Raw genomic sequence first — 14267 nt, forward strand, 5'->3', positions numbered from 1 at the left:
CATTTGGGCTCAGAAAGCTTACTTTTGATCAGGGACCCTGCATTAGTTTCCTGTTGTTGATAACACATTACCATAAATTTAGTGCCTTAAAAAACCCCATTTATTATCTGAGTTTCTGTAGGCCGAGAGTCTGGGCATGGCTTCGCTGTGCCCTCTACTCAGGGTTTGACAGGCTGCAGAGAATGTGTCAATCAGAGCTGTATTCTCATCTTGCACACAAAGTCCTCTTCTGAGCTCCCCCAAGATGTTGGTAGAATCTACTTCCTTGCGATTATAGGACTGCAGACTCTGGTTCCCAGAGGCAGTCCCTCCTGGCAGGAAGTTAGGAAAGTGGATCTCTTCTTTTTCAAGGCTGGCGCGAGAGTGCCTCTCTCTTCGGAAAGGGCCCTGTCTCTCTTTTAGAGTCTTTTACCTGATGAGGCCAGGCTCACCAGAATACCACCTCTTCTGATGAACTCAAAACCACCTGACTCAAAAATCTTAATTATATCTTCAAAAGCCCTTCAAACTTGACTGCACAATGTAACTGAATTTGGTTAAGTAACACCCAATCATGTTCACAGGTCCCGATCACCTTCAAGGGGAGGGAATAATCTGGAACATTCAGCCTGAAGTGAATATGGGGTAAGGTAAACCCTTAGGCCGTCTTAGAGTTCTGCCTGCCACAGACACATGGGGAAGAATTCAAGTTCAGGTTTGAGGGCAATGTGAGAGCAGGTACCCCCCCCCCCCACGCTTAGTGATGAATAATGTTGCCAATATTGATCATAGTTCTGATTTTGATGCTTTTGATTACCAGCGACAGAAATCTAATTCAAGGGAGGCTATGGGAACACTAAGAACGTGACCATTGATTGGGGAGTTCGGGCCTGGATACAGGTGCGAGCGACGTTCTTGGGGCTCTGTTCTCCTGTCCGCGCTCCAGGGCTGTGCATTCTGGTGGCTTCTCTTCACAGGGTGGCAAAAAGGGTTGCTGGCACTTATCACCTTCCATCCTCATGGCTCAAAAATCCAAAATGAAAGATCTTCCTGCAGTATACATATATCAAAAACTTCAGGAAGACTCTAATTGGCCCGAGTCATGTACTTTCCAGATCCAAAGTCTGTGTGGAAGGAGTCGTTTGATTGGTCAGCTAGAGTCACATGACCACCTGCTAGCGGAAGAGGGGCAGAGAAAGACACCATAGTAATGGCTTCCCAAGGACAAGGTAGACTACTCAAGATGTGGTTTCTGAAAGAGGAGTTGGGCATTGTTACCAAGAAGAAGTGAGGATGGGTTGATATCATTGGCCATACAGATAGAGCTCTTCAACTCTGCACTGGGCAAAATGGTTGTAAAAATTGCACAGAATTGAGGAAGTCCATACAAATTCGTTATCCTGTTGTCCAATGCTCAAACATCCATTATTTGAGCTGGGGGATGGGAACGGGACCCCGTGCATTGAGGGAACCCATGATGCCATTCCCAGAGCTAATTATTTCAGAAACTTTGGAGATGAGTTGAGATTTAAATTCATTAACCTTATCTTAGCCCAGGGAACTTTCTCCACGGTATTCTAGATTTTTAAATGAGCTTAACTCCAGGAGAGCAACATTAGCACACATTCTTCCTGGTCATGGAGGCCTAACTCCAAGGAGCTAATACAACTTAATGGTATGGTTTAGAAAAGGTGGAAGATATCCTTAGGATGGGACTAACCTTTATTTTATGAGCGTTCCAATAACATAATGGAGAGATCTATCAAAGAGGGTTGAAGGCAGGGTCAGAGTATTAAATCCTCTCTTCACTGGGAGACAGTTCCCTTTGGAAGGTCCCCCCACCCCGGCCTCTAATTCCTAGGGAGCATCTCATTTCTGTCTGTTTCCTTGTGTCTCTGTGTGTGACTTTATTTCCACTTTATTCAGATCACATGGATATTTTCTCATTTTGCTTTCAACAGCTTTTAACATCACTTTGGCTGCCTTTAAGGCTTTGTGTCTGGGAAACTTTTTTAGAGAGAGGACTCAGGTTTCCTTCAAAATCTTGCCTGAAAATGATTCAATAGAGTGACAAGTCAGAGAGCTTTCCATCTTTTGCTTCCACGGGGAGAGGGAAGTCGGAACCACGGCCAACTTTCAATGAAATTTAATTTTCCCAAATGGTAACTCCATCTTGGGATAGACTAAGGCAGCGGTTCTCAATCTGTGGGTCGCAACCCCAGCGGGGTCGCCTAAAGCCATTGGAAAATACATAATGCATATCAGGTATTTACATTCAGAATCATAACTGTAGCAGAATTACAGTTATGAAGTAGCCACCAAAATTATTTTTTGGTTTGGGGTCACCACAACATGAGGAACTGTATTGCGGGGTCATGGCATTAGAAAGGTTGAGAACCACTGGACTAAGGGCTTGCCTCTCCCTTGTTAATTGTCCAGAGCTCACTGCCCTCCTTGATCTCCTGCTGGGCATATTTTCCCAATCCCATCTCACCCACCCACCCCAAAGCCGTGGAAAATAAGCATGCGTGGGAAAAAATATGTAATTAAAATAGGACAATGTAAAGGAATCTGCTGCCCTCTGTTAGCAGGTGGGCTCAATGTCTTTGATAGAACAAGGAGAGCTTTCTCATTTCCTGCTGTAGTCGTCGGCTGCCTTTGATTTGCTCCCTGTGATCTCCACCTCCTGGTATGCATGCCCTTGCGTAATCTTCTCCCTTTCCATGTGAACTTGACCTAGTGGCTCCCTTATAGCCAGTAGAATATGGCACAAAGGAAGGGATGTTACTTCGAAGCATAGGTTACAGAGGGACTGTGGCTTCCAACTTGAGCACTCTTTCATAGCCTTTCACGTGTCCACGCTGGTGGAAGCCACCTGCCATGTTGCAAGCAGCCCTATGAGGGGGACCATATGGCTCCGCACTGAGATTGGGCTTTGGCTAATAGCCAACGGATAGCTGATGGCCTCAGTCCAGCAATCCAGAAGGGACTGTATCCCAGCAACACCATGTTAGAGAGTTTAGAAGTGACTCACAGTTGAGCCTTTGGATGAGACTGCATATTGACTGAAGCATTGTGGGGGATTTTGAGGCAGACGTACCCTACTGACCTGCACTCAGATTCCTGCCTAACAGAGATGGAGAAAACACATGATTACTGTTTGAAGCCACTAAGTTTTGAGATAATTTATTATGCAGATATAGATAATTTATCTATCATCTATCTATCTATCTATCTATCATCTATCTATCTGTCTATCTATCTATCATCATCATCTATTTATCTTTCTATCTCTGTATGGCTATATCTCTCCTTCTATCTCTATCCTCTCTCTCTCTCTCTGGCTATCTACCTATATCTGTTTTTCTATATCTATCATCTGTTACCTTCCCCTGTTCCCCACCAATCTATATACTTGTCAAATAGAGCGTCTTCCCTTTTAGAGACACCGCGGGGCTCAGAGAACTGCGTTACGTACTCCATAGCACGGAGAAAGCGGGACTGTGATTGGCTGAGATTCTCCTACTCCCCTGACACTGTGCTCTGCGCCTCCATTACACGCCCGTTGTGAATCCTCACCTCCTCCCTGTGACGTAGATATTTTTATCCTCCATTTAAAAGTGAGAACGCTGGACATTAAAGAGGCTTAGTATGTTCTTACTAATTCAGGCTACACAATTAGTAAATAAAGTAGCTAGGACCCACCATCTTTACTATTTTTTGAGAGGGGTGGTGTGTGTCATGTCAGTTTTTGTTTTTTTTTTCCGGAGCAGACAGCCTCATTGGCCATTGCTTTTGGGGCTTTCTCTCCCTCCACCTCATGCTGTAAGTTGGACTCGGGAGACACAGAGCCCTTTCATTTCAGAAAGTGCTAAGAGGAGTCAGTGTGTTAAATCACAGTCTGCATCCTCTCCAATGAAAACAAACTAGAATCTGAACACCTACTGTGTGCTAAGTACACTTGTCATCCCGATTTATAGGTGAGAAAACTGAGGCTCGGAAGTTTGTTTCACATGACATAGGCAGTAAGTGGCAGATTCCGAAGCGGAGCCAGACTCCAGCACTGCCATCTGTGTAGCCTCTTTCCTTCCCCTCCTCCCCTCTCCCGACCATCCTGTTCCTGGTGTCCAGAAATGGAGGTGACTCTCTTCAAACCCTCATGATTTATCTCTATTCTTTCAATATGGAAGAACACGTAGCATCTGTCAGACATTTGTATTCAGGCGAGGGCTATGAAACATGTCATTTAGGAGAGTTCCTGGAAAGAATAACCACCCCACACAATGTGACCTCTGATGAAGACTACCAGTCTATAAAGAGGAACTTACAAGAGGAAGTCCAGGCTGATTTGTCACACACACACACACACACACACACACACACACACACACACACACACACACACACACATATTAACTACAGTAAATATGAGGTCCCTGCAAGCAAACCAGACCCGATGATAGTCGACTAGACATGTGTAAATGTGGCATCGTTAATGAATTTACTTCCAAAGCTCAGTACACATTGGGCATGGGGTACCTACTATGTGCACATCACTGGGGTGGATCTGAGGGTGGAGAGGGAACTTTGAGTTCCACCCTCTGGGAAATCAGAGGATACTGGATGCCGAAAGAGGCATATGTCAGCGATTTAACACAGTACACTTAAAATATATAAGACAGAGCTATAAAGTTAAGTATATAGAAACTAATTCTCTCTCCTAAACCCTCTCTACCCACTTCCCAGCCTATTTTCCACATCTAAGTAATTATAACACTCTTTGCTCTAAATGGATGTCCAAGAGATTCCTGTTTAAATCCTGTTCTCACTCATGAACTTGAGTTGGTTTCTGTCCCTCTTTCTAGGCCTCCTTTTGGTCATCCCTTTCCCTGACCTCCTGGTAATGGACACTTGACAATGTCTGGAGATCTTTTTTTTTTTTTTTTGTCACAAAAATGGGGAAGAGTGACATTGATACCTGATTGGTAGAGGTCAAGGATGCTGCTAAATATCCCACAATGCACAGGGCAGCTTCTCTCAAGAAAGAATGGTCTGGTCTCAAATATCAACTATGCCAAGGTAAACAAACCCTGATCTAGACCGACAGCTAAGGCAAAGGAGAAGTGGAGGTGGTGTATTAAAAGAAGTCTCAAGACTGGGTTCTAGTCCAACTCTGACACTCACTCACGGTGTGACATTTTCTCTGGACCTCAAGGTTTTCATCTGAGGACCTATCACATTGGTAAAAACTGGAGCTACTTGTAGATCCTCAACCCTTTCCACGTTTTTGAAATGTTATGAATTTGCAACTGCCCCCAGGGCCTTCTCATCATCAGTAAGAAATTCATGTTCAGCCTTGCTCATAGATTGTTTTGGGAGAAGATCATGTCAGATGCTTCCCTTACAGATGGCTTGACCCTCAAAATTATTTTGAAAAGTTTTCCATCGTGCAGAAAGACACTGGATACAAGGGTTATATGTTCTTTCTTTGGAGAAACTATCATTTCACATTTTTCCTTTTGAAATCCAATAGCCTGACCTCAGCCTTACTACCCAGGAGAAAATGAGGAAAAGAGACTAGAAGCCAGAACTAAATTCTGAGAATTAAGGCTTAAGAATCAAAGGATTCTTCAATTCGTGTTTTCATGCAAAAAAAAAAAAGAGGATTTAACCTTTGAACTATTTCTCACCACTTGAAGTTACTGTTAAGATTAAAAACGAGACATTACTCAAATAATTTCATTCAAATAGTTTCAACAAGGATTTATTGATTAAATGCTATATCCCAGGCATGAGTTGTATATCAAAAAGCATTTTGGATGCTGCAAAACATTGAATAAATATAGGAATCATTATTAACACCTCATAACATAATGTGCAGAGCGGGTGAGAAAATGCCAAATGACGAGCGAATTAGTTAGAGTGCAATTGACAGTCCTCTCTCGTTCTCCTGGGGACACTTCACACTGGGATGTGCGATCATTAAATGTGACCCTCAACAGCACAATGTCGAGAGTAGAGGAAATTGCTCAATTTTAAGACAAGATTTTAAACAAGGGCCAAACTGTTTTATCTACTTGGATTTTGGTCACTAATTACACCCACTGATCTTCAAGTAATGAATCTAACAACGACCTCATAAATTGTGCAGTGACAACGAGTTTTCTTTCTGTTCTTTTTTCATCATGAAATGAGACTGATGTCTTATCCAATTAGTTATGGTGATTATATGTCTATCAAAGAGATGAGACAAAAGAGGAGAACCGGTGTTGTGCTATTAGGGGACGTGGTAGTCTCTGTTGTCTGATGCTTTGTGTCCCTAAAACCGCTCTTTTCCCTCTCAGATCCTGTTTCCTCATTGGAAAAAGTGTGATGTAGCATTAGATCATCCCTAAAGTCTTTTCTAACTCAGAGATTCCAGGATTCTGAGTAAAATTCATTTCTAACATTGAAGAAAAAAGTATTAAAATGACCAAACCCTGTATTTTTCCCAACAGATTATTCTTTTTTTACTTATTTTTTTTTTTTGTATTTTTTCTTAAGTTGGAAATGGGGAGGCAGTCAGACAGACTCCCGCATGTGCCCGACTGGGATCCACCCGGCATGCCCACCAGTGGGCGATGCTCTACCCATCAGGGCCATTGCTCTGTTGCAACCAGAGCCATTCTAGCACCTGAGGCAGAGGCCACAGAGCCATCCTCAGCGCCCAGGCCAACCTTGCTCCAATGGAGACTTGGCTTCAGGAAGGGAAGAGAGAGACAGAGAGGAAGGAGAAGGGGAGGGGTGGAGAAGCAGATGGGCGCTTCTCCTGTGTGCCCTGGCTGGGAATCAAACCCAGGACTCCTGCACACCAGGCCGACGCTCTACCACTGAGCCAACTGGCCAGGGCCCCAACAGATTATTTTTTATTATTGTTCCAAAATAAGGTGATATATTTGAACTATATCTAATTTATGGTCATAAAATAATAAAACAGGTTTAAATAATAATAATGGAAATTGGAGATAGAGGAGAAAGGATGCCTTAATGGTAATGGCAAGGAGAGTAAGCCATTGAATATCTTTCCAAAGATGTGGTATGGTTTTTACTGGTTGAAATCATTAAAGGGGGCTAGGAGCTTTTTATTATATCTTTTGGCTACGTGCATGTAATGGACTGCATGGTTGTATCCTGCAAAATTCATATGATGAAATCCTCATCCTCAATGCGATAGCATTAGGAGGTGGAGCCTTTGGGAGATAATTAGGTTATGAGGGTGGAGATCTTTGAATGAAATGAGTATCCTTATGAAAAGAGACCTGAGAGCTTGTTTGCTCTCTCACTGCTCTTTACTCTATGAGGACCCAACAAGATAGTCATTGGCAAACCGGGAAGTGGGTTCTCACCAAACACCAGATCTGCCAGCACCTTGTGAGAAGTAAATTTCTGTTGTTTAAGCCAGTGGTCCCCAACCCCTGGGCCGCGGACGGGTACCCGTCCATGGGCCATTTGGTACCGGTCTGCAGAGAAAGAATAAATAACTTACATTATTTCCGTTTTATTTATATTTAAGTCTGAATGATGTTTTATTTTAAAAAAAATGACCAAATTCCTTCTAAGACTCACTCTTGATGCTTGTCTCGGTCATGTGATACATTTATCTGTCCCACCTTAAAGGCTGGTCCGTGAAAATATTTTCTGACATTAAACTGGTCTGTGGCCCAAAAAAGGTTGGGGACCACTGGTTTAAGCCATCCCAGTCCATGGTATTTTTGCTATAACAGGCTGAACACAGGGCAATTCTTTCTAGAAGGGAGAAAATTTGACCATCGATCAGAATGTGGACATTTTTTCAGTGGTGTAGCCCAGCCTAAGGACCCTGAAACTGGCTCATCATGCCAGGTGAGGTGCATTTGAGAACCAGATCCGGTTAGGTCACTGCTTGCTCTTATGTCCTTCAAGACCTTGACTCTGTGACTGCAGCGTCTACTCTATGTTCTCTAGAGTTGTGCTTCCTGGAATTGGGATCTTGTGTGCCTGCTCTTTATGAATCCCAGTTCTTTTCATGTCTCTAATCTCCGCCACATCAAGTTGAATGACTGGACCAGCCATGGTTTTCTGGAAGCCAGCCATTGCTTTTGACATTATTAGATCAGAGAGAGAAGTGAAGCACCTGTCTTGGGCAGGGTTCTCCAGGGAAACAGAGCAATAGGACATCGCTGCTTCTCAAAAGGGGAAGCGTGCTCTCCAGATGATGGGGGGGCTTTGCTCCAAAATTCTAATGGCCCCCGCTGCCGTTCACCGGTAGGAGCCTGCCAAAGACTGCACATACAACCCCATCTGCCACCGCTATCCACGCACCATTGTATCTGCTGGATCGCACAGTCCACGTGGTCGAGCAGCTTGAATAGCAGCCTGGACCTGTTGCAGAATCTCTACTCCGTGAGCCACTGTCAGTCAGTTCTTCCCGATCTTTTGTTCCCTTCCTTCCACTATGACCCACATCTGTGGTATCCATTCCCACACATGCTCCCTGAGTTAGGATACCTGGGTGCTTCCTTTTCTCTCACCACTTCGTCCAGTGACGGTAGGAGCTGCCAAATAATAAAATGACATTACATTCTATTCTAGTTTTTATATTATATTTTGTTATATTATACTATATTGTGTTATAGTATGTTATTTAAGCTTTCGTATTTCACATTACATTAGTTTTACAAAAAATGTTCAAGAGCATCACAGAATTACCTAGCTTCTTCCTTTTTTTAACAGCGATTGGTTAGGAGTATCCAGTGCAGAAAGTGGGTGTTTCTCTATAAATGGTTCACTCTAAGCCCTCTGTATGCTCTCTTTACTATGGGAAATGGAGTCCAGTGTATTTAAATCTAATCAGATTGGAGGGCCAATTCCAGAAACCCTGGAACCAATTCAGAGAACGCATCTTTAATATTCTGTTTCTATAGCATTAGGCTAGTCCTGGTTTCCTGGAACCCAATCACTGCTCCTGATATGAGGTCACAGAGGAAAGCCAGGTGCCCACATATGGATCTGAACCATTCGGGAGTAAAGGAAGGAGTTTCGTACCACAACTTTCTCCCTTATTACAAACCCCTGCTTGATAAAAAATTTTCACACAGTCTTTCAAAGATTTCTTCCCCTGCCACAGCCCCCTCCCCCCACCCTGCCGATTTGGGAATTCCTCTTCAATTCATAACGGAAGTCAATGGGAAAATGGATTCACCTGCAGATAATTATCTGGGAACGCTTCTATTCTAAAAAGCAGGATCAAAACAATTCTAAAGTTGGACGTTTTCAATAAGTAAAAACTTCTAAAATTGCTACCCAAGGTTATACTAGAGATGTATTCAAGATAAGTGGGTAGGTAAACTGCCCAACACAAGGGCATGTTTCTCCACGAATAACACCCATTAGGTTAAATAGGTGAATGGAGACAAGAAACAAAAATACAGGGAAACTGCTACATTTTAACATTCTTTTTGCCAGCTCTACTATTTTTTTCTCTTCTCTCCTGTTCCCTTCCATCCCTTCCCCTCTTCTCTTTCTTCTAGGTTTATTCTGATTCGATTGTGAGAAACTAATTGGAGGGGGAAGCAGGGAAACAAAGAGACCAATTAAGAGACCATTAAGGCATCCAGGTGAAGGGCGATGGCAGCCTGGATTGGGGAGGTAGCTCGGAGTGGAGGAGACTCGGTGGATTTGAGCAACTGTAAGATTCATCGCCGGTATTCGGTGATGGATTGGATATGGGAAAGGGAGGTAAGAGGAAGAAGAGAGGTGCATAGAAGTCAAACGGCTGTTACCCATCCCGGAGGCCAAGGGTGAGCTCCCACCGCCACCCACACAAGCAGCTCTGAGAAGTACAATCGGCGGGACCCTCTGTAGTGAAGGGTTACCTAGGGAGCCCTTCCATGGCGGGCAGCCTCATTTCAAGAGGTCAGACAGCTGGTTCTCAAGGCACCTCTGGGGAGACGGAGAGAAGTAGAGGAGGAGAAGGAAGAGAGGCAAGAATTGAGTAACACAAGCACACACTAATTATGCCAGAAAAGAACCAGAATAAACTTAAAACTTTAGTGACTTCTCCTAGGGTTTTTCTATTGCCTATAAGACCATGAATTGAAAACCACTTAAAATCTGGTAGCTCTTTCAGTAGTTCCCTAAGAGCGTTCAATGCATATGTATATAACACCTATTAAATGTCAGACATTGGGATCACAGAGATGGGCAGGACATAGCACATCTGCCCTGTTGTATTGTAATTCAATAGTGCAAACAGATGTACACCACAGGGTAACAGTTATACAAAAAAGGACATAAGATAATGAGGTAACTGAGTGGTAATAGTTATTAATTCTGTTAATGGTACAGCTGTGGGAAAATCAGAGAGGGCTTTACAGAGGAGGTGATGTATGAGTGGTGTCAAAGGTTGAATAGAAATTTTTGTATCATCAAGGCTACTGGAGGGCACACTCTTTTGTTTTTTAATTAAAACTTCTTCTTTTTCTTTTTTTTTACTCTTTGACCCTGAAATTTATTTAGGAGTTTCTCCCAATGAAATAAAAACTGCACAAGTGTGAAAACAGTTGTCTAAAGATGTTCTTTACAGTGTTGTTTATAGTGAAAACAACCTAAAATACCCATGAATGGGGCACAGAATTGAATAAACCATATTAGGTACACAAGTCAAAATCAAAGATCTATATTATTTTAACATTAAATATTAAATAATAAAATATTAAAATAATATAGATCTACATTTATTGCAACAGAAAAATTGCCCTAATAAATTTTTGGTTGAAACACAAGGAAATAACAAAAACTCCCAGCTAACAGAAAAGTATGACTGTTATGAGACTATTTTGATAATGTTTTGGCCATTTCTTTCATCTTTATAGCATTAGATGTCTGGAAGGATGGTGGTACCTCACTGCAGTGTTACAGGCTTTCCAAGGTACCTTGAATTCTTAAAGGAAGAGGGTAGATGCCCAGTGCACATTCACAAAATTTACGATAAAAAGATGGCAAATGGGTTGCAAAAATGGATACAGTTGGAAAGCAATGAACTGGTTTGTGTTTTTGTTTTTTTTTTTTCATTTTTCTGAAGCTGGAAACAGGGAGAGACAGTCAGACAGACTCCCGCATGCACCCGACCGGGATCCACCCGGCACGCCCACCAGGGGCGGTGCTCTGCCCCCCAGGGGGTGATGCTCTGCCCATCCTGGGCGTCGCCATATTGCGACCAGAGCCACTCTAGCGCCTGAGGCAGAGGCCACAGAGCCATGCCCAGCGCCCGGGCCATCTCTGCTCCAATGGAGCCTTGGCTGCGGGAGGGGAAGAGAGAGACAGAGAGGAAAGCGCGGCGGAGGGGTGGAGAAGCAAATGGGCGCTTCTCCCATGTGCCCTGGCCGGGAATCGAACCCGGGTCCTCCGCACGCTAGGCCGACGCTCTACCGCTGAGCCAACCGGCCAGGGCCTGTGTTGTTTACAGGGTCTGGAGCTGCCACGATTTCAGCCTGAGCAAACAGTCCTGGTTGGCTCGGCACTTAATCCCAGATGAAGTCCTTCAAAGTGGAAAGTTTCACTGTGATTTATTTTTTTTCCAGATGTAAATATGTAGCAATAATGCAGTTATAAAACTGGCATTGTATTAAACCATAAATTATATTTGACACATAATAATATTGAATTACTATGAAAGTCCATCAACACACAGTGGCATTGCCAACACACAGGCCGCTACTGCTCACGCCAGCCTGACCGCTTGCTCTGCGATGAGTAAGTCGTGGGGATCTTTGATCTCAGGGTCGAAAGGAATAAACTGCAGCTGAGAAGAGGTGCGTCAGAGCCAAGCCGAGGCTGAGGACCCCAGAACACAGGGACTTATTCCTTTGCTTATTTATTCACTCAGCACATCATTACCGAAGACCTAACTGCGCTATGCTAGGCTCTGATGGTGGATAAGACAGACACAGTGAGCGTGCAAAACACAGATATCTAAAAATAAAATGCACAATTCATTACTTAATTTTGGTGAATTCACGTAGTGATTCCTCAGATTTGGTCTGTTCTCACCGGCATTTCCACTGTCAACGGTAAAGTAGAGTCACTGGCCAGGTTTGATGGAGTTGGGGGAATTAGCCAGAGTTCGAGCCGGGAACTTTGTCTCTAGAGCTCCACGTACGGTCACATCAAAGGATATGATTGGTCAAAAGATTAAAGGGCTTGGGACCAATTAAGAAATGCTTCCAAACCAAGGATTGAAACCAATTCGTGACAGCAGAGGAATCCATGGGTTTTGTTTGTTTTAATTGCTGACTCCCCATTGTCAAGGCCAATGCCTTGCTTGGGGCACATTAAAGAAAAAGTTTTGAACAAAATGAATGAACTAAACCTTCAATAATATAGGAGTGTTGAGTATTATTATTATAATGAAGTTCACAGTGGGGACTTGGTCTGCTTAGTGGTGTTACTTGGACCAGTTATGTAGAGGTCTGTTTCCACGATTGCTAAGCTCCTGGGGAAGGGCTGTAGGAAATATGGGAGCCAACAGTCAGATTTCCTAGAGGGCAAAGTAGTCACACTCTTATAAAGAGAACGGAGGCTTCCCAGCCCCAGGGGCTGGTGGAGTGAACGAATGATGTTCCTTGGAGGCGGGGAGGACAGTGGACACCGGTCATGGCCGTCAGTGGAGAGGAAGGGGACCTTTTTAAGGGTTTTAGCTTTCTGGGGAAAACAGTTTATGTTTCTTCTGAGAAAGAAAGCTATGACATAGAGGGACCCAGGCTACACTTTGGAAGAGAATATAAATACAAGTAATTTGAGAAGAAACACTTCTCTTTGACTTTTTCTTCAAAAGTAGAGCGTGGAATAGCAATGAAGGAGGGTGGAGTGGAATGAAGGCCTGTGGTGGGAACCAGACTGCCCATTAGGCAGGAGGGACACAGAAATGAGTGGGGTGTGGGGGTGCTCAGAGTGCTGTGAGGAGTGTCAGAGTGCCGTGGAGTGGGTGGGGGTGTCAGAGCGCCGTGGAGTGCTGTGAGGAGTGTCAGAGCGCCGTGGAGTGGGTGGGGGTGTCAGAGCGCCGTGGAGTGGGTGGTCTCAGAGAGCCGTGGAGTGGGTGGGGGTGTCAGAGCGCCGTGGAGTGGGTGGGGGTGTCAGAGCGCCGTGGAGTGGGTGAGGGTGTCAGAGCACCGTGGAGTGGGTGAGGGTGTCAGAGCGCCGTGGAGTGGGTGAGGGTGTCAGAGCGCCGTGGAGTGGGTGGGGGTGTCAGAGCGCCGTGGAGTGGGTGGGGGTGTCAGAGCGCCGTGGAGTGGGTGGGGGTGTCAGAGCGCTGTGGAGTGGGTGGTCTCAGAGAGCCGTGGAGTGGGTGAGGGTGTCAGAGTGCCGTGGATTGTGTGGGGGGTGTCAGAGTGCCGTGGAGTGGGGGGCCCTCAGAGCACCGTGGAGTGGGTGGGGGTGTCAGAGCGCCGTGGAGTGGGTGGGGGTGTCAGAGCGCCATGGAGTGGGTGGGGGTGTCAGAGCGCCGTGGAGTGGGTGGTCTCAGAGAGCCGTGGAGTGGGTGGGGGTGTCAGAGTGCCGTGGATTGTGTGGGGGGTGTCAGAGCGCCGTGGAGTGGGTGGGGGTGTCAAGAGCGCCGTGGATTGTGTGGGGAGTGTCAGAGCGCCGTGGATTGTGTGGGGGGTGTCAGAGCGCCGTGGATTGTGTGGGGGGTGTCAGAGCGCCGTGGATTGTGTGGGGGGTGTCAGAGCACCGTGGAGTGGGTGGGGGGTGTCAGAGTGCCGTGGAGTGGGTGGGGGGTGTCAGAGTGCCGTGGAGTGGGTGGGGGGTGTCAGAGTGCCGTGGATTGTGTGGGGGGTGTCAGAGCGCCGTGGATTGTGTGGGGGGTGTCAGAGCACCGTGGAGTGGGTGGGGGGTGTCAGAGCGCCGTGGAGTGGGTGGGGGGTGTCAGAGCGCCATGGAGTGGGTGGGGGTGTCAGAGCGCCATGGAGTGAGGGGTCTCTAGTTCAATCTGGAGGTGGGTCCTGGGGGAGAAACATTTAAGGAAGGTTTCCAACCAGAGGTGACGACTAGGAATTCAGGGCCAAGTGAATGAGAGCTGAGGCGGGGGTGGGGAGTGGGGGGAGTGGGTGGGGAAGGACACTTCATGCAGGGGAGGTGTTAAAAACAAAATTCAACTGAGTAAAATGTAAAGCTCTCACTGTCTTGATTCAATCATTCATGAACTGGGCAGCAGTACATCTAGCAGATCGGAAGGAGCTCCGGGGAGCTCTGTACAACAGGAGGTTTCATAG

The sequence above is a fragment of the Saccopteryx leptura genome, chromosome 4 (assembly GCF_036850995.1).
Source record: "Saccopteryx leptura isolate mSacLep1 chromosome 4, mSacLep1_pri_phased_curated, whole genome shotgun sequence".
Lineage (NCBI taxonomy): Eukaryota > Metazoa > Chordata > Mammalia > Chiroptera > Emballonuridae > Saccopteryx > Saccopteryx leptura.